Raw genomic sequence first — 22,299 nt, forward strand, 5'->3', positions numbered from 1 at the left:
CTGTTGAGAGTAGCAAACCGCCGGGTGGAGCAACCCTCTTCCCCTCTCCCTCCATTTCTACCCTCCCACCTCCTCCTCTTCCACCAGCTGGCTAACAGATGGAAGGACCTGTTGGCCAAGAAAGTGAAGGAGAAGACGGGAATGTGGGCGAGGAGGGGGGAAAAAATTCAGTGACAGATATATTGAATGATAAGCAAATTTGCGGAGGCTTGAATCGGAGCTTGGGGAGCGCTCACATATTTTTCCTCTCTCATTGTGGACAAGTGTGACAAGTGTGTGTGTAGAGTGACATTTGGCTGGGGTCGCCGATTGGGTTATGCAATGTTAGCGTTTGGCGTGTTTTGTTTACAAGACTTGTGAAATGGAGGAAGTCAGATTGTGCGGGGGAAGGTGATGAGAATGTCAAGAGGATGGGAGGCAGAGTGGTACAGGCCGTGCAACTTGCGGGGTTGATACTCGTGTGTGTGTGTGTGTGTGTGTGTGTGTGTGTTTGCATTTGTGGTCAAGCAGCGCTGCAGTCAGAATGATCTCTGTCCTGCTGTTATTTACCTTCCAGGCCCTTCAGAGAGGAAACCAGTGGGTGTGGTGGGATCAACAGGGACTTGTCCTCCCAGATTTATACAAACACCACCCCCTCAGATCGGCTGAGAGTTTGCTCTGTCTGTGTGTGTGTGTGTGTGTGTGTCTTATTGAGTACAACATTTTTTAAGCTGTATGCACAGGTGGTAGCACTGGAAAGGGAAGTCAGGTCCCAGTTTATATGCCGTCTTTGTTGGTTTTGGTTTGATATAAAAAGTATAATACGTGTATTGATAAAGTATCTTTTAACAACCTTTTTTTCTGTTTGCTGTGAACAAGCCTTCAAATAATACGAGTGACTTCATGTTTGGCTTTTGAGAGCCAACAGTAACCCATCGAAAATATTTTGAATGTAATAGATTTATGGCTTTATTACCACGAGACGACAGACACACTTTTCTTATTAAATGACAAGTTTGAAACACCTGAAAAAACATTTTCTTACTAGCGATGACAAAGCTCTGCTGTCGTTTTCATCTACACTTTTTCAACAGGAATAATGTGCATTTTTCTGTTAATATGAATCTTCTGTTGCTGATTGAGACACATTGGCACATTGCTGTCATATTTATCTTTGTTTCCTGTGTAACTCTTGTCTCGTTTTCTATCCATCACAGTGAATGGCGTTCCTTGCACACTTTTTGATGGCCTATTATACCTGCGCTGCGCTTCCCCTCTGCAAGGCTCTGTGTCCTACCACATGGTGAGTGAAAAGCAAATTTCTTATCATGTGAAGGTGGCTTAATTGTGTGATTTTCATTTTATCCAAATTATCTTCAAAGCAACACAAAACATTGAATATGTCTTAATTGTGGGGTCTTCTATTGATAATTCCACATCTAATTTTAGAAGTAATAATACAAAGACTGATCAGGTTTTATCAGGTTGACAGTGCTCCTGTAAAACCATTTAACATTTAGATGTTAAATGGTCACATCTGACCTGATGACTTAACACCCGGGTGATGTTATTTCCTGTCGGAGAGTAATCCTCAATGATTGTATTTGTATTCTTTCCTGCATGCACAGGCTTGTAAACATGCTTCGTAGGTGCCACACCTTCAACATAATATTGTGTGTCTTGAACAAAGTAGAATCAAATTACATGCTGACTAAATATGTTGTTAACAACAGTTACAAGTGAATCTTCAATCCTTAGCCTTATAGTTGTAATGTTTACCTTAGTTATTTACAGCACTCAACCATTTTAAGTTGGGTAAATCTTAGAAAACAAATACATGTTGGCAAACTCTGCCTTCAAGTCTTAAGCTACTTCCTAAGGGTTTTTATAGCTGTGTCTCTTTTCCTCAGTTATGATGGGAAAAGTACATCTGTCAGGGTAAACTGTGCCATATTGTCAGCCAGCGCCTTGCAACATCATCCTGTACAGTATGTCCTCATGCTCTGCTCATCTTTATTGGATATTTCAGGGAAATCCAGACACAGAGAGGCTTTCCTTCTGAGCTCAACTCAGTTTTCTTTCCCACAGCTCTCCAGATCATTTGGCGGTCAGTCCATCTCAGCAGGAGTGCAGTGTACATATACATGTACACTGTGAGGTGGTTTGCTTAGATTTGACTGGGACTTGAGGTGGCAATTCAATCCTGTGTCTTTACAGCTCTGTTTGGTATCTTTTAGATTCCAGATCTATGTCATTAAATGTTGGCCTCAACTGTTTGAAAATACCTTTCAGGCCTGTTGCATCTCAAATCTTTTGTGAGTGCCCTTTTTTTTAACTTTCTGTTCCAGCATTTGGCCATTATTTTGCTGAATATTTTGTTTACCACTTTACTGCCAGGGAGTGTTTTGATGGACTCTTTGCTTTTGCTGAAATTAGTCTTTTAATACTGGTGACCTCACTCGGCAGGTGCTGGGTCCAGCTAGGCATTTTTAATGTGTTAGGAATTGTTTCCTTGGCAGTCTGCAAATCAACTTCAGTTATCCCAGCTGTAGTTTTTAGCCAGTGGTGGAAGAAATACCCATATCTTTTACTGAAGGAAAAGTACAAATACCACAGCCTAACAATACTCCATTACATGTAAAAGTGCTGAATTCAGAATGTAAATATTATCGGCAAAATGTACTTAAGGTATCAAAAGTAAAAGTATTCATTATGCAGAACGGCTCTGTTAAAAGTGTTATATTCTTATAGAATATTATATTATTCTGTTTTTATCACTAACACATACATTTTAATGTTGTAGGCCTTCAAGTTGGAGTCAATTTAGATACTTTATGTACTACTGGGTAGATTAATAGTACATTGCTGCACCATATCACAAAGTGGAGTAGAAGTATAAATCAGCAGAAAATGGAAATACAAAATTGTACTTAAGTACAGTACTTGAGTAAATGCACTTGGTTACATTCCACCACTGGTTTTAGCCAACTTAACATATTTTGTTCAGTTTCTTTAACTAATATTGACCTGACCCCTCGATGATCCGCAACAATTTCCTTTGTGAATAATGACTCCTTTAGTATCCATTTACATTCATTACACTCAGCTACGCTTTTACAACAGTATGGATGACAATCACTGTCATTGCTGTATCTCAAGTCAAACCCTCACTTCCTCTCGCCCACCCTCTTCTCCACCTCCAGCCTTGCTCTCTGTTGTACCTTCCTTACAACCCAAGACTATAAAATGCTAATTTGCCAGTCAGTTGTCTCAGGGTTTTGTTTTTGGCAGCTGATAGCAGACCTGACCTGGCTGGGACAGTTTATGTAGGTGAGGGACAGCTGCTCTGCAGCTCACCGACTGTGTGAGAAAATGGTCATCATAGGACACACTCCTCTTTACTGTTCCCTTCCCCCGTATTATGTCTTGTAGGCCCTGTCTACACCTACACTGGTATTTTTAAAAACTAATATTTTCCCCTCCATTTACAAAAAAAATCTGTCCACACAACCTTCGTTTTACAAAATATCTCCGTCTACACTGTGGTGGCAGTTTCTGTTAAAACAAGACACAAACCAACGTAACAACTTGTCTTTCAGTGAATTTAATAAAAAGGCATACATTAATAACTAAAACATCTGCAGATGGACTGCAGATGGACTCACGAGCACAGCCACCTGTTGTGGACTGTGGCAAGTGAGCCCCGAATACAAAGAGTAGTCAGTATTTATACATTTAAAGCATAACATGAAGATAAGTGCAAAGAAGAAAAGAAGAGAAGGATAGAAAGTATATCAATGCGTCAGCACACAGCAGACAACAGAGCATCACAAGACATAACAAGTATTTCAGCAATCTGTTGTTTGCAGTTACAGAGACCTAAAATATCAGGTCACTGTCCTATGGTGACGAAGTTGAACATGTGAGGCCCTGAGATTATCTAAAGGTACAGTGTTAAACTGCAGATATGAAAATTGCCATTACAACACTCGAAAACAAAAACAACTCTAAATGCTCGCCGTAATATTTACATGTAACCACAAGGGAGATCACAAGTTAAGGGTCAAGGAATTTTGTTACAACCCTCCTCACTACCTTTCCTTTGGCTTCATTCCAATCGATAACAAGTTCACAAATTCGATAACAGTTATTGTTGGTGGGGGACTGGGATTCCTGGTCGAACTGCATGATCAACTGTCTCTTTACATGATTAAATGACGAAAGGGAGGTCATCCGGATTTATGTCAATAGCCTTTCTGAGTTCTCCAAACCTCACCTTCAATTTTCCAAAAGCACATTCAATCACCATTCGGCCTCGACATGTTTAATGTGTTCCCTGCTTTGGCCTCCTGTCACTGTAACAATTTTCAAATGTAAAATAGTAATTAGTCCGAGCAGTGCTAACAAAACGTGAAAAAGCCGGTAGTTCACCATCGTTGTTGTTTCTGGCACATGCTCGTTACACAAAGCAACAATGGGCATTCGCGAAGTGAGAGGACCTATTAATTTCCCAAACTCCCTGTATTACACGTCAACACAGATACAAAGTAACCAGAGTTTTTAAACGTCTGCACCTTTTAAAAGACGTTTTCAAAAATATCTGTTTTTGTGATTCTGTTTGCGTGTGGACGAGAGGCCAAAACGTAGAGGAAAATATCCTTTTAAAAAAATATCTGTATACGTGTAGACAGGGCATCAGACTCGTATCAACAGAGCTTCTGCTGTTGTCTGCTTTGAGGGGACTTGTCCCCAAAGCTAGACGTCACCTGGCCATTCAGAAACACTCATTTGAGTTAGACTGAATATAGCTCTGTGTTTTAAGGGTCAGACTTCTCTGCATCTTTCTTTATTGCTGTCTGCGCTAAAGGGGCATTCTTGGAAAAACAGGCTTCATTTAATAATGTGAGAAACATGCTTGACTTGAAGTTTTGAATACCTTGTTGAACAGCCAGGAATGTTTAAGTGAGTGTGCCTTTATTCTCTGTAAAGTTTGGGCGTAAAGATGGATGGCATCCCGTTGGGCTGATTGACCCGCTGATGTGTGGCACCTATGTACCCTGTGCTAAATGTGTTGTTTGTTTTTTGATAGTTCAGTATGTAGTCAAATTGGATTTATGTCTGTCTGAGCAGTAGGTTAAAAGTTACTCCCTGGAGAATATGCTAAAATAAACTGTTAAGCCCCTATGGATCCTTAGGGAGTGCCCATAAAGTTTAAACCCCAAATTCCTCTTACAACTCAAATCCCCCTGTTTCTTGTTGTGAAAATGTGAATGGAAAATTACAGGACATTCATTGAGCATTCAAGGGTTATTTTTGTTAGGTGTTGAGCCTTTATACATTGTGGCTTACCTAGACTGTCTACAGATAGTTGACGTTGAAGTTGTCCATATAAATGATTGGTTTGAGATCGTTGTAGAGGTTCCTTCTGTGTGTTATACTTTCATCATGTTTGTCCATTCACAGCTACAAACCCCAATGCAATAGGCATATCTTTAACCCCATGGAACTTTTTAATTAGTCTAAGCTGGTAAAGTGTGAGTGTGGAAATACCTCAGTGTTCTTAATAACCCGCCAAGCAGCCACAATTTCACACAACGGCTGTTTTTGCTGTTGTTTTTAAGTAAAAAAGACTGTAAGGAAATGTACCATAATGTACAGTAATTTTAAGAGAATTGGCATAATTTGTAAAATCCTCAAATGTTTAAGAGAGGAGGTGCAAACATGCAGGTGTAGGTGTGTTTTAACGTCTGTGTGACTGAAGATACTGGCTACGTAGAGCGCCTGAGACCTGCTGATAAGATCAGGAGATGCCTGGAGTTATTGGAGTCCCTCTTTGCAGGCTGTCATTTCCTCTTTTACGTGTCTCCGTTTAAAGACGTAATTGAATAACCTTTATTAGCTTGTTAGTTCTCAGCCTAGACGTCCTCTGCTTCCATGTACCTGCTATCTGTCTGAAGTTGTGCTGTTGAGACAGGTATGCTTCTTGAGCAGTTTGCTGTCAGAAACAGGACAATGGCTTCTTATGTACCTGTATAGAGGATAATAGGTTTGGTTTGTATGGATATTCCATTTTGACATAAATGAGTGTTAAATGACAATACACAGGATATACACAGGCGAGCCGAAACGACAAAACCGAAAACAGCGGAGGCTCTGCATGGATACAACCTGCACCCTCACATTTTAAATCCAAAGTGGTAAACATTACACATACAGTAAAGTATGGAAACACTTTGGGTTTCACACATTGCCAGGAAAAGTAGAGCTAGACATCACGGCTAAAGCTGCATGCTGACTCTGTCATGGACAGGAAACGTTATCATATTGCGGTAACGTGCGGTCAAGCAGGCCATCACTCTCATCTCCGTGGTCAAATCAGCCAACGTTACAACTATAGATGACCCATATACTGACTTCGTCCTGCTCTCAAAATAAGGTGTTAACAAAGGGAGCTATATACAAAATACATATATGTAAATACGATTTATTGGATTATGTTCACCAGAAGTATAAAACATTACATGTCCCTTTTTGAATTAAGAAAATACCACTAAATTGTGAGAGAAATGTCTTTATTCTTTGGTTTTTAGGTTGCTGGAAAAAAAATTAATGAAGTATTCCTGTCATGACTGATATATTTGACTTCAGGACATCTCTGACTACATACATGCTGAAACTCAAACATTTTTACTGAATCAATTTAGATATTTGCCTAGCTAAAGGTCCCTAGAAGTGTATGATTCAAGTTTTTCCCATGATCTAGTGTTAAAAGTTAACATAAGTCGCAATAAATCACAATAGTATCATATCGGGAGATTGGTGTATCATCCCAGCTCTAGTATCTTTGCCTTTATTTGACTGTGTAGAGACAGACAGGAAACATGGCGAGATAAGGGTATGGCATGTAACAAAGGTCCCTTGTCGGAATTGCTGCAAATGTTGGTGAGTAGTGAGTTTGAAGGAATGTGCATGCACATGAATTAGTTTATGCTGCAGTTTTGTCAAAGAGACAGCACAGGTTTAAACAAAGCATCGCAGTCTTCCTTTTTGAAATATGCCTCTAGGTTTACAGAATCTACAAACAGAAAATTCCTTGAAATGTAGCCCGTCTTTGATGCAAAATGTCTGCTCCTGAGAATTTAATGCTATCATCACTCAATAAACTCTGTTGAGAGTGAACACTTAGATAAGCAGCAGCATATCATCCTGGTTTTCCTCAATGGACAGCCTTTTTTTTTTCAATTGAATTAAGTCCAGAACCTGAGTGCTAGTATAACTCATCAGCAGACTTTGTTTTTACAACTTTATATAAAGGTTTCTGGCATTCATCTCCTGGAAAACAGATTCTTCCCATTAAGCATGTTTTCCTGTGTTTGACGATTACAACGAGTTGGACTGTACTTTATATTGCCGTTGTCAGTATATATCTGAGGGGAGATATAAATGCAGTTAAGGAGGGATCCCTCTCACTTGTATAGGCAGAAAAAAACTCCTTTTCCCCCGTGTCTGTCTTTTAAAGCCGCACCATGCCTCAGAGCACAAAGAAGCTCATGGTAATAATACAGTATGTCAGTTAGATGAATGGTCTTGCAGATATATCTTCCCTTTGTCTCTGTTTAGAGCAGTTTGTATTCACACTGCATCTCCACATGGTCAAAAAGGGTTGCACCTAACTTTTTCATTGTCACATATTCTTCCATTTAATCATTTAGTGTGTAAAATGTCATAAATAAAGACAATATATCAAAAGTTATCTGAAAGAAATTAATTTGATATTGTCTATTTTATCAATAAAAACTCGAAAGGTTTTCAATTTATAATGATATAAAAGCGGGAAACAAGCAGATTCTTGCATTTCAGAAGCTCCACCTGAAGCTGAAACTTTTGTACATTCATTTTCTCTTCAAGAGTTTCAAAAGTACTTACACCATTTTCTTCTGGCATTATGAAATGCAGTGCAACCAAATATCTCACATTGCTGAGTATTTGAGGCCCAGGGGATTTTATTCAAAATAATCTAAATACAATTTTGTATATAAATTGATCTTTTTATATTATTTATCCAAAAGTTAGAATTTTAAAACATCCTTTCAACAAAGAAAAACTTGACCCACTGGTAGCCCAGCTGTTGCCCAGCTATTAAGAATAACCCAGCCAGTGTCATGTGATCAATATGTTTTCCTTTCCTCTTTCAAGTCAGTGATGGTCCTAAATGGGTCCAGCAGCCTTGGCCTGTCTGGCCTTTCTCCCAGCCACACTAATCAGGGACCCTTGTGTACGCTTGTCTGGCTTTTTCACAGCCAGCCTGGGAGCTCCCCTAATTTATGAGTCATTTCCCAAAGAAAACACGCTGCCTCAGCAAGTCCTGATATAAGGATACGGGACAGTTTAAGTGAGGTTTGATTACTGAAATGGGGGAGGGGTAGCGAGAGGAGATGGAGTGATGTCTGACAGGAGGAAAAAAAGGATTTATGAAGCACCTATGACACCAGTCAACATCTGGAATGATGGCAGAAGGGAGAATAAAGGATTAGCGGAAGGGATACAGAAGGAGGGGAAAGATGGAGATAGAAAGCTCGAAAGAGTGATGAAAAGAGGGACAGTGGGTAAATATACAGGGCAGCGAATGTGGACATCCATAGGTGGTAGGATGTAGGTGACTCACTCCAAAATGTAACCAAGGAAGCCAAAATTATATGCTTTATAGCCTATACAGTTACAAACAGACATACAGTTTGATTGCTTTAGTCTGTGTTCCATTTTGGTTTTAAGTCTTGGTTGTTCTAAAATTGTATTTGCAGCTACGGATGTCACAATACCAGAAATTTAGTAGTTGATAACAATACCAGTGACATTCCATGATTCTCGATACCAATTCGATACCACGGTAAAAATAAAAATAAATCTAAATCTAAATGCTAACATGGTGATGTTTAGTAGTTATAATGTTTACTATGTTCACATCTTAGTTGAGTTTATCATCATGATGACATTTGCTAATTAGCACTAAATCAAAGTACAGTTTAGGTTGATGGGAATTAGATTTGCAGGTTTTGGTCATAAACCAAAGTTTTGGACAAACTGAAATTTTGATCTAATGAATCACCAAATATATTATTCATCCTGAGGGAAATGTGACTGTCTGAATCAAATTTCATGGCGATCCATCCAATAGTTATAGAGCAATAGTTCACCCAAAACCACAAATGTCAACTTCATGGTTGCGCTAGAGGAAAAGTCACGGGATCACTAGATCACTGAGTAATTAGGATACATCATCTAGGGGCCATTAATGTCTGTATCAAATTGTGTGCCACTCTATCCTGTAAATGCTGAGATATTTCACTGGATAAGTGCTAGATGAAAAGTCATTTATCCTCCGGGCACCATGGATATATCTTTACCAAATTAAGATATTTAAATCTGGACCACCCCTGTCTATATTGAGGAAATATCCTTACAGTGCAAATCATTCATAACCCCACATGGAATACTTAACATTGGCATGATCGCCTTCCACCTATTAAAGCAAAAATAGGGTCGCTATGTGAGGAACGGTTATTCTTGCACCTGTGTTTTTAGAAGTGTACTAAATGGTCTTAAGGGCTTTCTCTTCATCAACACTACTAACATTGCTATGGGATAAGGCCATCCTTTCATTACATTACTATATTGTAAGGACTAATGTTCCTTTACTGTGATAATATAGCTGTTAAAATATGGACAGTTCATACTAGCTGGAGCTCTGTTTTTCTAGCATCGAGCACATAATAACTCCCATTAGTAGTGGTCCGTTTTGGAAAACCAGCTTGTTGCGGTGTAATAGATTGACATAACCTGGACAAGCAACTCCAACTTTGATGTCCGTACGGAGGCTATTAACTTTACCTCAAAGAGAGCAATGAAAGCTTTCTTTCTTTCTTCCTTGCGGCCTGTTCTTCAAGCCGCTCCTGCGTTCTCGTTGTCTGTCCAAATCCATCTGACTCTTGTAAATCTGTGCCTCTTTAGCCAGGCAGCTCTTAAGTCGCAGACTTTTTGTATCACAAGGCTACAAAAATAAACATTTCAAAGTGCAAACGCTAGCGTCTGTTCTCTTTTACGCAGGAATTATGCATGGGATATTTGAGGCTGAACCATATTAACTGTCAGAGGGGGGAGGGTGAGATACTGAATATTAACAGGCGTGTTCAATTTCCATCTCTTTTATTTATATGTCAGATTATCATGGTTCTTTTGGTGCAGTGTGGTCCAAATAAATACAGGAACTGCCTGTAATGCTCCACTGAATTTGGCCAATTTATTGGTGGACTCCACCAAACATTTGCTATGTTTGTTTGATTTTTGGTTGGCTGGTCTCAAGGTTAAGCCAGCAGCTCCTGATGAGCTCCATTTGTGATAAATTATGGTGAGTTTCACTGAGTCACCTCTTGTTATCTTCACAGTTCACTTTTGTGAGCCAGTATAATTTAGAGATTATTGTTCAAATCTTCTCTCTCTGTCAGTCCAATTATACTTTTCAAGTTATAGTGTATCAGCACAATCTTTTTTTTGTAATGGTAGGGAATATGAGTCACTTATTAAATCATTTTGTGGTTGCGTGATGATGAGTTCACTCTCCTCGTGGCTGGCAGTTATTTGATTAAGCCAAGTGGTTCTCATTTCACCGTGAACTTATTGGCATATCCTTACACAGTAAATAATGCAGAGAGATCACAGCAGTAGGGATTGTACCACATAAATTTATAATAATTAGGAGTGTAACACTACACGAAATTCACGGTTTGATATGTACCTCAGTTTTGGGGTCACGGTGTGTTTTTGGTACAACAGGGAAAACAAAGTAAATGCAAAAAATAACTTTTTTTTTCATGATGAACATTCAGCAGTTGCTCATTGGCCATAATTCTTATGTTAACAGTTAAGGCACTCAAATAATGGCAATAAAAAATAACACAAATGTAATGTAATGTAAATGTTACCCATTTTCTCCTTGGGACCAATAAAGCATTTCTGATTCTGTGATGCTCCATCATAAGACTCTGTCCTGTTGATAATTCCTGAACTGCAGCTTGTGCTCGTTCATATAAGGCAGGCACAACAGACTGACTAAAATGCACATTTGAAGGCACGTTGTAGTGGGGCTCAAAACACTTTGACCATATACTTTAATTCAGTATCATCTATGATCGAGTGTGTTTCGTGTTTCTCCATGTTTTTTCGTTCTCACAATGCTGTTTTTCATTTGCCTTTGTTTACAATTTGTGTATATCAAGTGACCACTACAACTTATCCACTTAAGGGACTAATTTAGTAAATGAGTCTTGGCAGTCAGCTGGTTTCTGAAGGCCTGTCCGGGGAGTATTTATAAAGAGAGAAATCCATCTTCTATTGTTCATAAGTTTTGGTGATAATGGTCTGTACTGCACAAAATTCAGCCCCGCCATCCAAAGGCAAATAAAGCTATGTCACTGCGTCCTCAGCCGTTTATGGACAAGCTGTTTGTCTGTCAGTGAATCCAGATGTTCCTGCAGCGCTTATTAAACAGTGAGCATTTTGTCATAGAAGCTGTAAATTTGAGAGTGGGAAGAAAGGAAAAAATTATCTTTTCAGATGGCAGAGTGAAGTAGTTTTCAGTTTATACACCACACTTTTCAGAAGCATTCCCATTGCACCACTTTGTTCTTCTGTTGCGGTCTTGTTTCAAACCTGGAATAACAGGTGTTTTTCATTTATGTTGTTCTTAACAGTCTTTTAGTGTACCGCCTGTCTCCTACTATCCTCCTTCTCGGAATTACTGCCTGGGATTTGTGGCCTCATAATCTCACCTCTTCATACTGAGCTACTTTTTCTGTGTGGAAGAACATGTATGTCTGTAAGAATAGGAGGAGAAATGGAAGTGTTTTGATTCTTGTGTTCATGTAAAGTATTAGTTATATTCTTTTTTCCTTGTCCAACTCTTGCTTAACCACATTCCATTGGTCTCTAAAGACACATTGGAAACACTGAGCATTCATTCGTCACAGCTGGCAGCAGCTGGTAAAGAAGCAACAAGACAGATCCTACCACACCCCTCCTCCCTGCACCTTTCAGTAATGTCTGTGCCCACCATGCACTTTCACTCCCAGGATTACCGTCAAGGCTGGCTCCCTCTTTCAAAGGCTTAGTTGGAGAATCACAGCAAAAGTGGTGTTAAAAGTTTGGAAGGCTGCATAAAGACAACAGCATGTACTCTCATAAAGCAGCGTGAAGCAGGACAGCCACTAAAAGCCCTCAAGGACAACGCTACAGTAGTCTCAAAAGTTCACTCAGACAGGCTCCTCAGATGATAAATTTGAAACAAAATTTTCTGCAGTTTCCCAAAAATGTCATTAACAGCAAGTTGAAAGGTAGTTTTTTGCCAAATTTTCATTTGCACAGAAAATTTGACATCATCTCTTGCGCAGTTTAGGCTCATATATTGTAGCAGGATTGGAGAACATGCAGGCGAGTGGGTCATTGAGTTTATCAAACGGGCACCTCCCATCACAGATGTTTCATTGAATGATACATGACAGCTTCTGAACCCAAACGCACCTATACACACGTACACACATCTCACACAGACACTCACTCAATCACATTTTAGCTGTGATTTGATCCACTAGCTGTTGAGAAAAAATACTTGGGGCTTTAGCATGTTAGTCACTATATATTTTTCCGACTCACTGGCCACTTTGCAGTGTGGTTCTTTGTTCAAGTTTAAGCAATTTAAACTGTGATTTCTGATGCTGAGATTCAGTGAAAGCTAAATCTGCCATGATGTAGGAGGCACTCGTGGTCTTAATGGCTTTGTCACAATGAAACGTGGGCTAATTTTTGGAATCGACAGATTACCACAGTAGCTGTGACTACTAGCTGCTCGATACAGCTGAACAAGTTCCCAGAAAGTAGGGATGCGCTGATCCCGCTTTTTCAGTCCCGAAAGTGATACCTGGGCTTTGGGTAATTGCCAATACCGAGTACCGATCCGATACCAGTGTTTAATTAATAAGCTGTATGCCCCACTGTGTGGAAGTGACTGGGGTCATTATTTTATGTGATGGCAACATCAGGCTTAACAAGCATTACTTTCCTAATTTTGTAAAACTAAATGTGTAAACATTTTTAATGCAGCAACAAATTGGTCAAAACATAAACAAGAATTAAAATTCCAGTTTATAATGTAGTATATAAACATAGAATTGAATAGATTGGCCCCATTGTCATCGAAACCTATTCCAGCTATTTGAGTCAGTATCGGCCCGATATCCGATCCGGTATCGGTATTGGTGCATCCCTACTAGAAAGGATTCCAAGAACAATAGTGGGAGACTATTTTTGGAAAACTATCTAAGGGGTGACCGATTATCTGTGTGCAAATTTATGAATTGATGATCCAGTTTCATCAATCTGATCACACCTATAGGTGTAGATTTCAGTATAAAGTGGAGTTTTCTAAGTTGGAATTGAAAAAGCGAGGAGCCTTGTGACAAGAAACAACCAATTTAGCAGTGAAGAAATGGAATTACTGTATGTGAGCCAGCACAAAGATGTCCTCATAGATGTTTACATCTTTTATAAGACATGAGAAAGAAATCTAAAGTATGGATCCCAGCTGGTATGCTTCTATGTCAGCTAGAGCCACTGCAAGTCATTAGTAAAGAGGACCATTTGTTCAACGCCTGGACAGCACAGATATTTATCAGAGGAAATGGTTGACATTTTTCACAAATTTCCCAGTTATGGGCAATTAATGACCAACAACCAGATAGTAATTCACCCAGAGGAATCTCTGACAAGGACAGAGTTTTGTTTTTCTTAACAATACTGGCTTTCTTCATTTCCCGCCATCACTTACACATAGACGCTTCCAAACCTAGGGGATGGTTTTCACATGGGTGGGAGGGAGGTAGAGCTGGTTTTTTGACGTTTAGCCCTTCAGCTGAGGCCCATAGGCCCCTTCTTTTCAGCTGCTGGCAGAACAAGGTTGCTACTTGTCCTAGAATCTCAGGGCTGTAAATCAATACACAACCTGGACTTGGAATCAGACTATAAACTAGCAACAGTTTTGATAGCTGTCCAGATTGGAGATGTCCAGGGTAAACAAGCATAGCCAGGTCCGCTGTAAAAACACCCCAAAATAACACTATTCAGGGTTCAATGTTAATGTTTTTTTTCACTTGCCCAGTCGGGCCATTGGGTCTTACTTGCCCCTATACAATTTTATTTATTTATTAGCGGTTATCAAGCGGTTTCCAGGATAATTGAAATGCTTGCTTGCGCTTCAGCTCATAAACTTTGTCTTTAGCTGGCGCCATTTTCTCGCGAGTGCCCGATCGGTACTGTGCATGTGCAACTCTCAACAGAGATGTGAAGCGTGGAAGGGAGGAAGCTCACTCCTTAGCTACTTCCATCTTCAGCTCTGGGAAAAAAAGTGTTTAAATAGGGTTTAATTTTTTTTTTTTTTTTACCACTTGCCTGCTCGGGCAAGTAATGCTAGATTTACTAGCCTGAAATGACATTTTACTTGCCCCGGGCAAGTAGGCAATCCTTATTTCTGAACCCAGGACCTACCATACTGTAGTTGCTGGGTGGTCATGCACAATTTGGTGTAGATGATATGTTCAAAGAAGCAGATGGAAGCCAAGTTTGTTGTTGATTTATTGCTTTTGACAACCAACGGTCCTTTGTGAGGAAAACTATGTTCTGTATTTATATTATGGTGTTGTCTGGTGGTCCATATCTAACCCCTGCTCAAAGCTACAACCATACATCTCCTTTAATTAAAATGATATGAAGGCACTTCTCTTGGTATTTAATCTTTGGTGCATTTGATAAAATGACTCAATCCATACATTACATTTTGTTCACAGGCTACCTTTTGATTGATAGATTTCACATTGGGATGTAGATACCATAATATACACTTGAGCTTGCTGTGTCAAACCAGCTGTTCTGTTGTATTATATCAGAACAGGGGTAAACATCTTATTGCAGAAAACATTTCATTAAATTCCTGCCCTAACCTCATTTTGGAGGTCTGAGGTTAGTGGTGTTGTTCTGGGGTGGCACAGCTTGGGTGCAGGAGTGACAGCCGTTGCTTGGGACATTGGCGTGTTGGTGTTCTGTCATGGCACTGTGAAGATGGTTTGTCTGGTTCCCGGCCACATCATTTTCAGCGGGTACCACCAAACCCCAAATAGAAGGGGTAGATTGAGGGAGTTTCTTGGTTTGTTGGAAATGAGGGATGTCATTTTTGAACTCCTTGCTCTGTCGTTGTGTTGATGAAATAATCTTTGTCCTTAAATTCTCAAGTGTGTGAAGTAAAATTACTGTAAATGTCTTTTTAAAGCCATACTCTAAATGATTTACGCATTCATTGATGATAACCCAAAACACTTCTCACCGCATCAGACACATTCAAGTTCAACTGCTTCTACATGATGATGTCATATGGAAAACAATGTGGGCGCCGGCGCTCCTAATGATGTGGTGGGAACAATATCTTCTACAGCATCAATGCTGCGATAGGGAGTTTGATTAATGATCTGGAGGAGACACAACTAGCAGATGGTATGCTGATCTCATGTTTTTGGTGAGCTTGTTTGAGCGCAGCAGCTGTGAGGCCTGTGCTTATGGCAACGTGTGGAGCATGGGGCTGTCATTAGAACAAGCACTTTATTGGGGAGATGGAGTCCAATCACTTCTGACTGCCTGGAGACAAAACCATGGTTGATCCTGGTGGGTTTTCTGTCTTATGCGGGCTGCAGATGGGTGGGCAGATACTTGGCGAGAGCGCCGTTGCTTAGGCACATGAAGCTTGAGAGACAGCAGTTGCGTAAGGGGAAAGTATGATGGTGATTTTAACTATTTTTAATGCATTCAGTGTGGTTGTGGCCCGTTGTTGCCATTCTTGTTCCTATGCTTTCATATCAGAGGTATTCCCCAACATGCAGAGACACACAGTACATTTTCTGTACATAATCTTTAAACAAGTGGTAATTGGTTTTGACATTTGCTGTAGGGAAGGGGCCTTCTTTCGTGGAGACATGAAAAGCCCTGTTTAAAAATGAGTCATTTCTATAAATTGATCTATCAGTGTGTGTTGTCTGACAGGACAGGGGTCCTGAGGATGGCATTAGGGGCCATTATTGTTTTCTCAGATGGAAACCAGGCCTTGCTCCGGCCCTCTGGCTGGCTGCTATGTGCAACACACTGATTAGGACTGCCACCACAGGGACCTAAAGGAGCCTTTTGAGAATCACACGGAACTTTTAAATGGGAGCCACCGCGGGCGGAAGTGAACTGAACGACTTCTGAAGAACATCAGCGAGGCAAAGTCAAACCGAGATTGTGTAATGGTTGTCAAACTTGAGGTGAAAGAACTCCAGGCAGTGGAAAAGTCCTGACGTGGTTCATTAAAGATGAATCAACTGCTGCCTAAATCTCCTACATTACATGAATGCAGTTAGACAATGTTTGGTTCTCATTCCCCTTGGCTGTATAGGGGATAATATCTTGGCAAAATGTCCAGCAGATGCACTCCATTTTTATGGATCAAAGGGCCAGAAAACAAGCATAGCAACGTCAAGCCTACTGTATTTCACATCTGGACCTGGGGTTGTCAGTCATGTGTGGCCACTTGTCATAATTTGGATGATCCAGTCTTCGTTTTTTATTAGAGGCAGACTATTGTGAGTTGCAGCTAATGTGGTTAAAAGCAGGTTATTTTCCATAAACTGGAATTGTTTTACATATCTCACGATTTTTGTCCTGCACTTCTGCTGACCTCTGAACTGCAACAAGGATGGATGATGTGCTATATTCATTGTACTGTGGGGAAATCTCAATCATTGGAGTGCTTCACTGAAAAATTCACAGTGGTGTAGGTTACCAACCTTTTGGTATGATATATGAATTGGGCCTCTTAAGTTATGAAATGAATCAGCACTTCATCAGCTAGTGTCTCTGCTTAAAGGGAAATTTCTTTACCCCGAGTTAGCTTGGTTTGTTCAGTCAACATCGACTGCTGTCCTCTCTAACTGAAAATAAAACACTAACCCTACAATATCTATGAGGTCATACCACGATAGAGTGCTGCAGGAATGAGTCCTAAAACCCGGAAAAGAGTTAGCATTTTAGCACTTCCGGTTCCCTCGTCAAGTCAATGGGTTTTTAGTTAGATGCCTGAAATAAGGTCTATGGTTAACACAAGCTGAAAAGATTTTAATGTTTTGTTCTACAATATAAATACGTCAGTACTAGTGAATTTTGAAGCTTTTATATGTCTTAAAAAAGGCGGTTGCTAACAAGTGGCTAAATGATACTACAATACGTCATCACGCTGACACGTCTGCCTTCACAGCCTCGTTGTGTATACTCGCGTTCGTTTATAGCCTAACGTTAACTTTTTACTTCTGGCGATTGCATTCACGTTTCAAAAATTATTAAAGTGGTGTTCATTTGTGGAGATTATCATGCTGAACAAAACGTGTAAGTATCATAAACGTGTGTTTGCCCACAGAGCTTATTTTTCTGCAATAATCCAAAACCAAATGGAAAATTCCCATTGGCTTTTTGTCGAGGGAATCAGTGCGATTCTAACTTCCTGGTTGGCCTACAAAGAAAACATCATACCTGTAGCACTCTGCAGAGGTCTAGTGAGATGAAATTGAAATGATTGAAGGGTAGAATAGGAGAATAATCAGGAGAATTTCTGATTTATATCAAATACAATAATATGAACCCCTTTGGGGATGTCCCGATCAAGTTTTTTTGGCCCTGATCCCGATCCAAATTAATATTGTGTATCTGCCGATATAGAGTCCAATCGGATACTTATAGTTACTTAAATGTTGATTAAATATGTATCTGACACGTTACAACCACAGCTGTAGCGTACTTAATCAAACACACCTTATTTTCAGGGGCTTCTTGATCCAACTACTGGAGGTCCTGGTTAAAAAATATTACGTTTATATGCTTTATTTATTGATGTGCAATAATAAGATAAGAGAGAAGATGTATCACTCTGATGGAGTTGTTGGAAGTACAGAAACACTTAGTTTCCATCCCTAATGACAGTACAGTCACAGCTCTGTGGTTTGTGTGGTTGTTTGCCAAAGAAATGGCAGATGTGAATTATCATTTTGAGTGGCATTCCCCCTTTAAGAGGCAGTTTAAGTTAAAGTACTTCTGAACAACAGTCGAGGCTAATGTGTATATATGTGTACGTGTGTGCACATCATTGTAAATAAGTGAAAGTGGTGTCCTGGCCAGGCCCCACTGTTCCTCCTCTCCTGAGCTCAGGTTGCAGCTCCCAGATGGTCCCTTAATCTGTAGGTCCCGCTCAGGTCAGCTCCAGCAGAGCCAGGTAACACGAGCCAAACTCATAACCCCACCATCCTCCAAAATGCATCCACTGGAGACCCAGACAGATGACTTTAATGTCTTCACTTCTTCTGAAAACCGAGCCACATGGAGCTCAGAGAGCTATGATGTAGGGCGAGCCTAACTGAAACCTATTATCTACAAGACCTGCTGCTGTGAGCTTAAATCCCTCTCACTGTGTCCTTTTGATGACGAAGCATCTAACCTGGAGCTAGTGGAAAAGAGCTTGAACATGATAGTGATCTAATTACCGAAGACGTCACCTCATGTGGTGTTAAAACACCGCATAATTCCTCACTCGCTCCTAGTCACCTTATAGCTCTGTCCTGTATAATGTATAGGCATTAGTGTAGGAGTTGCACCCCTTTCCAGAGCTGTACTGAAATGCTGCCTGTCAAAAAGCCATGGTAAGAAATTACAGCACACTCCTGAGGGTTTGATCTCTGGCCAGATAAGGAACTGCTTGATGCGATTGGGTTACCCCCCTCCTAGTCTTGTAAGAGAACAACCACAGCATGCCCTGAGCCTCGACTGTGATAAAATACCTCCCTGTTGGAGTTCTCCCATCTCTTCCTTTTGTTTAATGTCTAATAATTTCCATGCTCTGATATCAGTTCACCTGACGGGTTGGGTGTTATTGCAGCCAAGTTACCTCTGGCAAGCTTTTCCAGGCCGACCTGAAGGGTGTGAATGAGCAGCTGACCCATAATTTCACATTCCAGCTTTAAGTGTTTTGAAATTACCCCCTGAAATTGAGGGCTTTTGAATTTGTCTTTGCTCCTTTGATATCTTCATCCAATTTCTTGCTGAACTTTACCCTCCTTCTGTTTCTGATCATATCTTTTATTAATCAATTTCACCTTTATAGGTTTAAGGGGTGGGGGGAAAAAAATCAAAACAGCATAGTATCATATATTTTGCTCAATATTTTGCGTGGCAATATTGTATTGATACATGGACGTCAAGTATCGATCTTTTATTATATAAACTATTAGACTCTTATCCGACGGCCAGGCCGCTATTCTGTCTTTCAGAGTCATTAAAGCTAGAGTGAAGATACTGGTATTTCATGAAACTAGAAAACCTAAGGAATCGATTGGTACCAACCGTGTCATGTTAGCTTGTCGGAAAGAACACTAAATAACGCTCCGAAGTTGCGCTACATTTTGGCGAGGAAAAACTGTCATGGTCATTTTCAAAAGAGTCCCTTGACCTCTGACCTCAAGATATGTGAATGAAAACTCTGAGATGAACAGAGTGAAAACTGCATCTTATTAGATAAAACAGATGTTGACAAACTCCATAATTTGAAGTTGAAAAAATGACAATATGACAATATATCTTATCGCAATACTCAACATATCGCAAAATGTTTAAAATCGTAATAAGATTGTATCGTAACTTAAGTATCGTGATAATATCGATATATGTGGGTTTGGAGGTCACATTTTCTATTTTAGGCTCCAAGTTTCTCTGCATGATCAATAGAGCATTATTGATGATTCTAGTTGCTGGATAATTAGTGTTTTCTCCTCTTTACTGCTGTGTATGTACCTTCACCTTAGGCAAAAATAAATCCTCTCACCCTCCCTCTGGACACTGTAAAACACCTCTTAAGATAAAATTTTAGTGCATAGGGTTCGCTTTCACCAACACAGAAACTACATATGCCGGCCACTGGAGTAAGAACAGGGTCCTGTTGTTCAGAAAGCTACTTCAACACCCAAACATTTTCAAGGCTTGTACAGTCTCTTTTTTTTGAGTACCTGCTTTCTATCCTTTGTGTGCTGTCTTATAAAAATGGAAGAAAAAAAAAAATCCTGTCATAAACGCATTGTGAAAAGCATTGAGGTTGATGTTTATAAGAAGGTGCAGACGTTTGTGCTTGTCAACATGTGTTTTCTTTTTTCCACTGACCCTCAAAGGATTCCAGTGATCCTAATGAAACCAATTTTCATATAAAGACGCCTTTTAGCTTTGGCTCCTTGCATGTAGGCAGCAGCATTTTGGACTCCGCCGCTGCGAGGAGACCCGGCCTTTGAAGTAGCCTCTGGTTATTTTTCTGCTTGACAGATCAGAGCAACTGTGCAGAAATCAAAAGGGAAGTGCCCTGCCGCCCCAGGTAAACGGTAACTCAGGACTGAGCCGGGACATTTTGAAAGCTAATATGGCTACTGCTGAGTTAGGGCCATCTGGACAATTTGCCCCTCGTCCAAATTCTTGAAAATGTGATGTTTAATAGAGCGAGATTGTGTGCAGTATTTGTGAGCAGACTTGTGCCAGAGGTGTATCATATGACTCATCAGAAAATACTGCTGCACACCTCAGAGAGTGTGAAAGACAGACCAGAGTCTGAGACATGGTTTGTTGCTGGCGAGGTGTTGACCAAGGCTATCCAGGCATGTCTGACCAATCTCCACTCCTATAGCAGGAATGCAGAAAATGCTTGAGACTCTAAAGATCCCACATAGCACCTGGTGGAGTCCATTTTCCCCATGAGAACAGTAGGTATTGAGGGATGAGACACGGCCAATTTAGCTAAGTGAGATGTGCTTCTCCTCCAAGGAATATCTATCTCCCTGTCTCCCAGTGCAATTGTCCCTTAACCAGGGCAACAAGGGGGAGGAGGACAAGGTTTCCACCGCACTTGCGTTTCATTTTCCAATGCTCCCCTGGAGGGTTTCAAAACAAGCTCTGGGGTTAAGACGAAAATCACTGAAAGCCGTTACACCACAACTGATGCCTAGTCAGGTCTGCTTCTCATTGGAAGGGATCTTGGGTGAGGAAGAGGGCTTACCAATGAGGCTCCGAGTTGCAAACAATCAATGCCACATTTGCGCTTGACCCCACTGAGATTATAGATGCCATACATAAACTAAACAAGGACGGAAATGAAAGGAGAACTAAAACTGAAAATAAAATGTTATTGTCTTCTGCAACTGTAGAAAAGTATTATTGATGATACTGATCATTTTATGTGTTGTGTGATCTGCACCCCTTGTGTGGCCCGCGTGTGGTTACTTCTTCAGGAGGTTCTGGTAACCAGTTGACCACAAACCAACAAACATTTAATTTACTACAGGATTAGGGTCGACAACAGCTTCCGCGTGCAACCTCAGATCAAGAAAAACACATTTGTTGAAATATTCAATATATTTAAAACAAAAAAAGTAAAATAGAAAAAGTATATTTTCTTTATTTTTGTAGATTATATATATGTATTATGTTAATGACTAATGTTAGGTAGTTGGCCTTTTCCACCATTTGCACTTATACACACATACAAACAATCTACTTTGTTACACAAGAGAAAGCTGTGTGTGTGATTGAAGGGATATTAGTTCTGATGAACTGCTCTGAAATAGCTGATAGGACCTTTACTTATTGAGATCAATGCACACAATCACACACACATACAGTCAGTCTTGTAGGTCTCTCTCCTTGGTGGTGTTGTTGTGAGAGCATTTTTGTAGAAATGTTTACTGTAAATGATGTAGGAGAGGAAGTGTCCTTCATACTCTGGGTGCTTTGTACCATTTTAGTTTGTCTGTTCAAGTTCCAAATATGGAATCAACTATTCATTCAACTTTATCATAAATTATACCATGTGTGGTCCCACCGCAAATAGGCCCAAAGCATTTTTGTCTCTGACCCATGAATATACTGCCGTGTCATAAGTCACATACAGCTACTTTGTATAGGCTAACCATCAGTGAAAAATAATTTCTGTTTGGTGTTTTTTTCCCCATTCCTCTAGAAGTCTTCCTTTTATGTGGTATAAGATAGGGACATAAGTTTTGTGAATACTATTTTCACATGTTTAAAAGTCTGAGTCATACATCCCACAAGACCGAGATCAAACTCTCATACTACTGTATGTTCAATGAAATGATTTTCAAAGCATATAAAATA

At 40.1% G+C, this 22,299-nt stretch overlaps 1 protein-coding gene across 7 annotated transcripts in view; it reads left to right on the forward strand.

Moving 5' to 3' along the window:
- sulf1 (sulfatase 1) overlaps positions 1–22,299 on the forward strand; it is a 96,638-nt gene that overhangs the window by 14,761 nt on the left and 59,578 nt on the right. For all 7 annotated transcript variants that reach the window (XM_037756927.1, XM_037756928.1, XM_037756922.1 and 4 more), the window contains exon 2: positions 1,197–1,282. The gene's annotated coding sequence lies outside the window, so the exon portion shown is untranslated. The remainder of the gene's footprint in view (positions 1–1,196; positions 1,283–22,299) is intronic.

The sequence above is a fragment of the Sebastes umbrosus genome, chromosome 21 (genome assembly GCF_015220745.1).
Source record: "Sebastes umbrosus isolate fSebUmb1 chromosome 21, fSebUmb1.pri, whole genome shotgun sequence".
Lineage (NCBI taxonomy): Eukaryota > Metazoa > Chordata > Actinopteri > Perciformes > Sebastidae > Sebastes > Sebastes umbrosus.